Raw genomic sequence first — 9484 nt, 5'->3', positions numbered from 1 at the left:
ACACACACACACACACACACACACACACACACACACACACAGGTTTCATTTATATCCCGTCTCTTAGCAACGTCGACGCAATTGAAGACGAGTTGTCCAGAACGACGTCAAGTGTCGACGTAGATCATATCGTGGAATGCGTGAAATGCGAATAGAAACGTTACTACTGAATAGCGGGATCAAACACCCGGTACTTGACTCTCGTATAAAGGGAGAATTGAAGTCAATACAAAAAGCAACATTTGTTTCTCGTTTCTCGAATCTCTCATTAGCGCGCTAACGTTTTGCTTTGATATAAAGTGTAGGCGTTAAATAGAATGGGATTGCTAATACCGAAATTTCTGCTGTTCGCTGTTTGTAATATAACGGGTTAATTTCTTTGCATTATCTCTCACTCAAAGACGATCAATTCACGGTGCAATAAAAGGATTAATTTAAGATGAAATATCTTGGAAGCATACCTATGCTTTGCATCGAGTATCCATCTTCCGAAAATATTACTCCTCTAAAACAAAAACAAAAAGTATCATCAGCTACAAACTTAGGATAATTTTTTATCTTAATGTCTAAATTTATTCTAAATATTTTAAGCATTATGCTAAATCTATCTTTGAAGAAATCCAAAAATAATAAATAACTATGGATTACATACATTAAAGCTTGTGTAATTGTAAAAAGACTAGAATGGCAAATAGTAAATAAATAGTAGATTCAACATTGTGAATATTTTTAAAAGAGCGTATACATACATATATTGACAGATTATTAATAATACATGAGTCGCATACTCAGAAGATACAACATGGTCGTCTTTATAAAATTGTTCTTTCACGTAACGACCAAGTTGTTAAAAAGTTGTTTTAGAAACCTACATTTCCGCGATATCCTTCTCAGATTGAATTTAGATAAGAAGCACAGGAAGCAAATCGTTCGTGTTTCGGCTGTGATTTGGTATAGGAACGTGGAAAAAATGCACAGGAAGGAAGAGCCTTTCCATTTGTGGCGCGCAATTAAGCGCCGCGCGCTCGTGCAACTGTGTTATTCATCGCCCGTTAACCATATAATTAGCCAATTACTAATTGCCCGAGTTCACATGAGCCTGAGCAACCGGGGCCAGTTTGCCTGGCCCAGGCGCATTAATCACTCGGTCATCCCATATGATCCTCCTCTCCACACGAATTGAACCAGGTCAACATAATGTCAGAGTAGAAATATGGAACGTTTTGGCCCAAATATAACATGAAATTATAAGGAAATCTTCTCGGGAGTCGATATAATAAGCACAAACTAGCAAGATTAACTTCCATTTCTTTATTTTTATAAGCTCTCTCTGTAAATACATGATATAATTTAAATTAAATTAAATACAAATAAATGCACACTGATCCTCTGCCTCTTTAATTCTTTAAAAAATATCAGAAGAATAATTTAAATTTAATTAACATATTAACGTAAATTAACATAAATTGGAAAATATTGATATGAAATAATTCAAAAATTATATTCCGTATTCCATTTACAATTTCTTATGATAATTATATAAAGAAACTTATTCTGAATGCAGTAAAAATAACTAAGTTAAGAAATTATGTGTAAATTTCTTATTTTATAATAATTAAAGAATACTTCTTCTATTCTTTAATTATTATAAAATAAGAATTCTATTCTTAGAACATTCTAATAAGACTAAATATGAAAAATTGATCTGATTTGTTATAAAAACTTAAAGAAACTTATTTATATATAAATAATAAATATATATGAGAAAATTTTTAGTTGTGAAGCAGACGGTTTGTATGTTTAGCTCAATATGTTGAAATCTCCACAATTCTCTACAGATAAATTATAAAATTTCTTATCAATTTCTGCTGTTAACATATGCAATATCTTATATACTTCTAAATATCATTTTAGTCAAAATTATTAAAAAAGAAAATATTTTCGATAATACATTAATTCGATAATACTAAAGAAACAAATTAAATGGCGATATAAAAGAAATAAAACAAAAGGATGTATTCACATAACATTTTTTCGACATTTTCTTCACGACAGATCAGAACTCAACGTGCATGATTAGAAAAGCAACCGTTCTAATTGAGAAAACAGACGTGGGCTTTAAATCAGTCGACGGTATGTCGCGTCGGTCCAGTTCTGTCATTTAAATACCGCCCACTGAAAGTGACGGAGAAAAAAATCATGTCCGGAATATAACCAAACTCTCCCTGTCGTGCATGCATGCGTGTATGTGCGCGCGCGCGCATGTGTGCGTGGTGTGTGTGTGTGTGCGCGTGCGTGTGCACGCGCGCGCGAGCTCAGCCCTTAGGACGTGTAGAAATCGTAAATCACAGATCACCGGTGCGGATCGACGACGCATGTTCCAGTGTTGCACGTTGACGACCCATACACCACGAGAACGTACCAATACGCAAATGCGATTAATACGCACCTAAATCCGTTTGCGGCGAGACGAGCAGTGCAGGCGGAATGCAGCCGCATTCACTTGCGGTCGCACAAACGACCACTTTCCGCGCGGGTGAGGCAGATGAACGTGTGACACGTTGCGAAAGTAGTACACGTTTGCACGCGCGAATATTCATGCGCGAAGACTGCGCGGCGCGATCGCAGACGCAAACACCTTGCGAGAAACGTCACTCACTCACTCACTCACTCGAGTCAGGCGGCCATTTTGCTACGCATGACCTGTGCGAAAGAAATATCTTGATGTGTTGACTCGAATACGAAATCTGAAATGCTTGAAGTTACTCGCGCTAGTAACAATAGTAATACCAACCAAGATTTTAAGAATTTGTCCTGGAGGAATATCCTTTTTTAAGGCCGATATTCATAGCCGATTCTTATTTCAAGACCGTCTTAAGTAATGTCTTAAGACACTAATGTAGCTCTCTGATTGGTTCGTGACTTCTTAAGACCATACTTAAGATAGTCTTGAACATAAGATCTGACTATGAATAAAACCTACGGCCTAAAAACTACGTTCCAAAATTTCTTCTCCGAAGAATTTACTCTATATACTACAGTATACGTTACGTACATTATATATTTCGAGTAAAATTTTCCTTGAAGAAGTTTTGGAACATAGCCTAATGCTCGTATTCATAGTCAGAGCTTGTACTTACTTCCTTAAATTTGTTTTTAAATGCTCAGTAACAATGAAATAATTCGTAGAGTATCTGAAGATAAATTTAAAGAAGCCTTAAATCATTCTCTTAGATCTTCTTGCGAAATTTGCAAACAGATCTAATAGATAATTGATTCTGTGAATGGCGAATCTTACGTACATTTTGCTGCATGGGACATCACCCTTAAGGTACAATTATATGTAGCGCGGTACACGGTACTGACCAGTGACAAATTCACGTTACTAAGCACTTTTTAATAGAATTAAATGATTTAAATGCAATTGTTAAATAAATCCGTTGAAAAAAATAATATTGATGAAATGTGCATAGAAATAAGATAATATATTAAAAAAGTTCATATCAAAGGTTATTACTATCCCATGCCGCCTACCGCGCTACACTTAATAGAAAGGAAAAGAAGCAAGCGGCACGGCTTGCACGATTCTTATAATTATCTAGTTTCTGTACCGCGTACCGCATACCGCATGTAACGACACGCAATATCTAATGAAAGTATAGAATGAAAACATCGGTGTACACTCATTAGATATCGCATGTCGCGCGCGATGAACATCGCGCTGGTATGCCGGAAGCATAAGATCAAATTAGAATACTAGAAATGTAGATGTTTGCGTTCATCAGTTTTATTCCTTTTCTCACTTACTCTGTCGCTATTCCATCACGGAGCTGTGATGAATTATGATCATTTCGGGTTATGATTTGTATTTGCTGCTTGAAATTTTATAACTCCTTTCATTCCATTTTTGCTCTCAAAATCAGTTGATATCTATCGTAATATTGCAGGATAGTGCAGGACCTGAAGAACATCTGATGTTCAGGTTATTTCTAGATAAAGTGCTAAATATATTTGTCAATTTGAAGAAAAGGATTGAAATTTCTCATCTGCGAGAAAGTGTAGTGATGTTTATTTACAAGTCATGTATTTATTTTACAGCAATACAGTAAGTTGTCGACGAATATTATTCGCAGGAAATTTAAATAATCGAATATATTTTTCTGATTTATTGATATAGTTTATCGCAACGCAACAAGATATTTTATAAATTTTTTTGCCTTCGTTAATATATAATAGTTCAGTTTTTTATATCCTTCTTTTCGTCTCTTAGTCTTATGGTAAAATTTCAAAGTGCGGAAACACATAAATACGAAGCTACAAGATTTTCAATAGAAGACTTAGAAGCTATAACCTATAACAACTATAACAAATCTTCTCAGCTCAGTGGCGGAGTGGGAAAAGAGTAAAGGAGTGGGGAAAAGGAGTAAAAATGGCGGATATGCGAATATTCACGTTTATAGTGATTTATTCAATCTTAAACGGTCAATCCCGAAAAAAATGTGCTTGAAACATAGTATCAGAAAAACGCTGCATGGAAGAATAAAATAGATATAAAAAGAGTAGACAATCAATCGGAAGTCGCCATTTGGTATCCTACATATGTCTATATGATATGATATCTACGCAGTTGCTTATCTTAATCTCTTCTTTTTTTTAACGTTATCTTTTTTCTAATAATAAGAACTTAATGGAATCAATAAGCATTAGGCACCAATCAGCATTGGCGCTATTCTCTTTATATAGGTATCTATGATACTCTATGGAAGAACAAATTCGAGAACAATTCGTTTCTGTTAATCGAAGAAAACTATCAATTTAAAGAATTTTATAAATATTTTTCTTCCCTTTTTTCTGTAATTCTGTAAGTTTGTGTATTTTCATACGTAGAATATATTCTGAGAAAGATAGTTGTCATTCAAATTTCATTTTTATTCTTTTTAATTTCGAAGTTTTGTGATGTCGAAAAACGAAATAATTTAAAAAGTAAGTTGAAAAATGATAATTTATGACGATGCATAAATGTACTTTCCAAAAAATACATATTTATATTGATGCATTTGTCATTTAACCAAATAAAATTAAATTTTATTCAAATTGGAATTTCTATACTAAAAATAAAACGTGCATACATGTGTATTCCATACATGTTATCATGTGGTATATACTTTCATAACGGTACTAAAATCGTCCCGAGTTTCCATGGTTTTCCGACATTGTGTTTCGAGCCCATTTTCATCTTCGAGTTTGATTTCCTTTTTTTACTCCGTTCCCTTAGATATCGCCATTACTTCAAACGCAGCGCAGCATAATCTAGCGTAACGGCATTTTGTATTTCAATCAATTCCTGCACAATTTTACAATTGCTGGCTCAAGTACTCCTAACGATGAACACAACAATGGATATAGAAGATTGAGATATCAAGATGAACTTCGATGATACTCGCATCCCTTTGATGGAAACTACCAATGCACGTGGATATCGTATCGAGCTTGATTATTCACGAAGACATTAATACCTGATCTGCATCATGTAACACAGCTCTCATATACGGATGCATCAGTGGATATGAAGAAATTGTACATGTCTTACTAGGTACTGATGTTAACTCAGGTACTGATATTGAAAATCACAATGAAGATGATCATACTCCTTTAATGAAAGCAGCGTCGAAGATATTGTATCTCTGCTGATTGCTCATGGAGCTGATGTCAATACTCAAATAATACATCTCTCATGTATGGATGTGTTAATAGACACGAAGAAGTTGTACGCATCTTATTAGATTGGGGAGCTGATGTTGGGGATTACAATGAAAATGGTCGTACACCTTTGATGGAAGCAGCAAGTAGCGTGTATCGTATAGTTGCTAATAGCTCACGGAGCTGATATTAATGGATAATGGATGGATGGAAATCACGGAGCTCATTCTACATCATGTGACATACCTCTCATGTACGGATGCGCCGGTGGACATGAAGAGATTGTACGTATCTTAATAGACTTTGGACCTAATGTCGAATTTTACATTGAGATCGACACCTCTGATAAAAGCAACGAGCACCGGGCATATTAATGTCGCCAAGGTTCTGCTTGAACACAAGAACGGCATCAGTACATGGTCTAATATATTTGAAAAGACGTTTGAAAAGACGCTATAGGCTTGTTTTAATGGACATTTAGAAATGGTTCAGTTATTGCTAACTGGCACAGATCAAGAGCATAAATTCCACGAGATGCATATCGCTCTTATCGAGGCAACAATAAACAGTCATATGAAAATGGTTTTTTTTTTTAGATTCAGGCGCCCAAATAACAATGATTAATACTTCTGAGACGCCATTAACGTTCGTTGCTAGCAAAAATCTTATGGATTTGGCTCAGCTCGAGCGTAGAACAAACATCGAGGAAGTTATTGACGATGGTTATACGCCATTGATGCAAGCAGCATTCGAGAATAATGAAGAAATGATCGCCTTACTTTTGAGTGAAGGTGCAGATATCAACGCTTAAAATAAAGGAACTAAGGAAACGGTACTTGTTTTAGGAAAATAATTGTTTGATGTTGGAAAAATGATTGAGAAACAGTCGATCTTTTAATCAAGGTGGCAGCGGATATTGAGCTTGATGCAGATATCCCTCTAATGGAGACAGCGGCGGAAGGATATTTAGATCTTATTCAATATTTACTGGAATCTGAGGCTGATGTTCACGCTCACAATCAAATATTAGAAGAGGAGAGCCAGGAATCTTACACGGCATTCACAATTGCGTACAAAAATCGTCATCTTGCCATTGCTAGTCTTTTATTGCAATTTGGCGCTGATCTAAGACATCTTTTTTCAACTTATGTTCACTGAGAAGATAACCGGACAGTAAACGATATTATATGAAACTCTGTTTGAAACTAGCAACGGCAAGATGACGATTTTTGTACGCGATTGTGAATGTCGTGTAAGATTCCTGGCTCTCCTCTTCTAACATTTGATTGTGAGCGTGAACATCCGCCTCAGATTCCAGTAAATATTGAATAAGATCTAAGTATCCTTCCGCCGCAATCTTCATCAGAGGGATGTCTGCATCAAGCTCAATATCCGCTGTCATCTTGATTAAAAGATCGACTGTTTCTCAATTATTTTTCCAACATCAAACAATCATTTTCTCAAAACAAATACCGTTTCCTTAGTTCCTTTATTATATTGTAAGCGTTGATATCTGCACCTTCACTCAAAAGTAAGGCGATCATTTCTTCATTATTCTCGAATGCTGCTTGCATCAATGGCGTATAACCATCGTCAATAACTTCTTCGATGTTTGTTCTACGCTCGAGCTGAGCCAAGTCCACAAGATTTTTGCTAACAGCGAACGTTAATGGCGTCTCGGAAGTATTAATCATTGTTATTTGGGCGCCTGAATCTAAAAAAAAACCACTTTCATATGACTGTTTATTTTTGCCTCGATAAGAACGATATGCATCTCGTGGAATTTATGCTCTTGATCCGTGCCAGTTTCTAGCAATACTGAACCATTTTTAAGACAAGCCAATGATGTTCTTTTCAAATATATTAGAGCGTGTATTGATGCTGTTCTTGTATTCAAGCAGAACCTTGACGATATGAATATGCACGGCGCTTGCTGTATTCATCAGAGGTGTATAACCGATCTCATTATGATCCTCGACATCGGCGCCCGAGTCTAGTGAGACGCGTATTTCTTTGTGTCCACCAGCGCGTCCGTATATGAGAGATGTGTTACACGATGGCAGATTGAGCATTAACATTGGCTCCGTGAGCAATTAACAAGGTCACGACGTCTACATTCCCGCGCTCGCTGCTTTTATCAGAGGTATACAACCGATCTCAATGTAAAACTCGACATTGGGTCCAAAGTCTATTTAGATACGTACAACCTCTTCATGTCCACCGGCGCATCAATACATGAGAGGTGTGTCACGTGATGTAGAATGAGCATTAATATCAGCTCCGTGAGCTATTAGCAACTATACGATCTTTACACGGTACTTGCTGCTTCCATCAAAGGTGTATGATCATTTTCATTGTAATCCCCAACATCAGCTCCCCAATCTAATAAGATGCGTACAACTTCTTCGTGTCTATTAACACATCCATACATGAGAGATGTGTTATTTGAGTATTAACATCAGCTCCGTGAGCAATCAGCATAGACATATACAATATCTACACGCACGACGCCTGCTGCTTTCATTAAAGGAATATGACCATCTTCATTGTGATCTTTAACATCAGCACCTGAATCTAGTAAGACATGTACAATTTCTTCATGTCCACTGGCGCATCCATATACGAGTGCTATGTTATACGATGCAGATCAAGTATTACAACATCGGTTTTGTGAGTAATCAAGCATGAAACGATATTCACGTGGCCTGCACTAGCAACTTCTATCAAAGGAGTGCGAATGCCATCGAAGTCCATCTTGATATCGCAATCTTCTATATTCATTGTAATGTTCATCATCAGGAGTATCTGAGCCAGCAAACAAAATTGTGCAGGAATTAATTGAAACACAACTCGTTAGCCGTTACATTAGATTATACTGCGTTGCATCTGAAGTAATATCGATATCTAAGGTGCTGATCACAGAGTAAAAAGAAGGAGATCAAACTCGGGGAGAATGAAAACTCGAAACATGTTGGAAAATCATGGAAACCCGGGACGATGCGAATTTAGTGCCGTTATGAAATGTTGGAAGTATATATCATATGATAACGCGTACGGAACACATGTATGCACGTTTTATTTTTAATACAGAAATTCCAATTTGTATAAAATTTAATTTTATTTGATTAAATGACAAATGCAATTTCAATATTTTTTGAAAAATACATATATTTATGCATGTATTTGCATAATCATAAATTATTAAATCATTAAATTATCGTTTTTCAACTTACCGATATCAAAAAACTTTGAAATTAAAAAGAATGAAAATGAAACTTGAATGACAACTGTCCTTCTCAGAATATATTCTACGCATGAAAATACACAATTTACAGAATTATAGGAAAATACGAAAAATATTTATAAAATTCTCTAAATTGATAATTTTTTTCAACAGAAACGGTCTTCTTCCACATAATAGGTACCTGTATAAAAAGAGTAGTGCCAATGCTGATTGATATCTAATGTCAATTGGTTCGGCCATTGGATTTCTTATTGTTAGAAAGAAAACAACGTTAAAGAAAAAAGAGATCGAGGAATGCGTAATATAGACCTCAGAGGACGACAGACATCAAACGACTTCTGGCTACTTGAGTTCACTAAACGCAGCCATGTATTGTATTTAGAATAATTGCTTATAGCGTTTTCGACTCGACCGAGTTTGCACTAACTTGAGTTGAAATAATGATGTTTCGTGCTTTCCTATTGGTAGAGCGTGTAACGTCAATAGCGAAGCATTTTCTAACCCAAGTTGGTGCAAACCCGGTCGGACCGAAAACGCTAT

General features: G+C 35.8%; 2 pseudogenes; one reads left to right on the top strand and one right to left on the bottom strand.

The window, feature by feature from the left end:
- The first annotated feature begins 5384 nt into the window (after positions 1-5384).
- On the top strand, positions 5385-5887 carry LOC105617372 (annotated as a pseudogene).
- A 1273-nt stretch (positions 5888-7160) lies between these two features.
- Positions 7161-8493, bottom strand: LOC105617371 (annotated as a pseudogene).
- Positions 8494-9484: the final 991 nt, after the last annotated feature.

This window comes from Atta cephalotes, assembly GCF_000143395.1.
Source record: "Atta cephalotes unplaced genomic scaffold scaffold00012, whole genome shotgun sequence".
Lineage (NCBI taxonomy): Eukaryota > Metazoa > Arthropoda > Insecta > Hymenoptera > Formicidae > Atta > Atta cephalotes.
The sequence above is the reverse complement of the archived record's forward strand: the minus strand, read 5'-3'. Positions and strand labels throughout refer to the sequence as shown.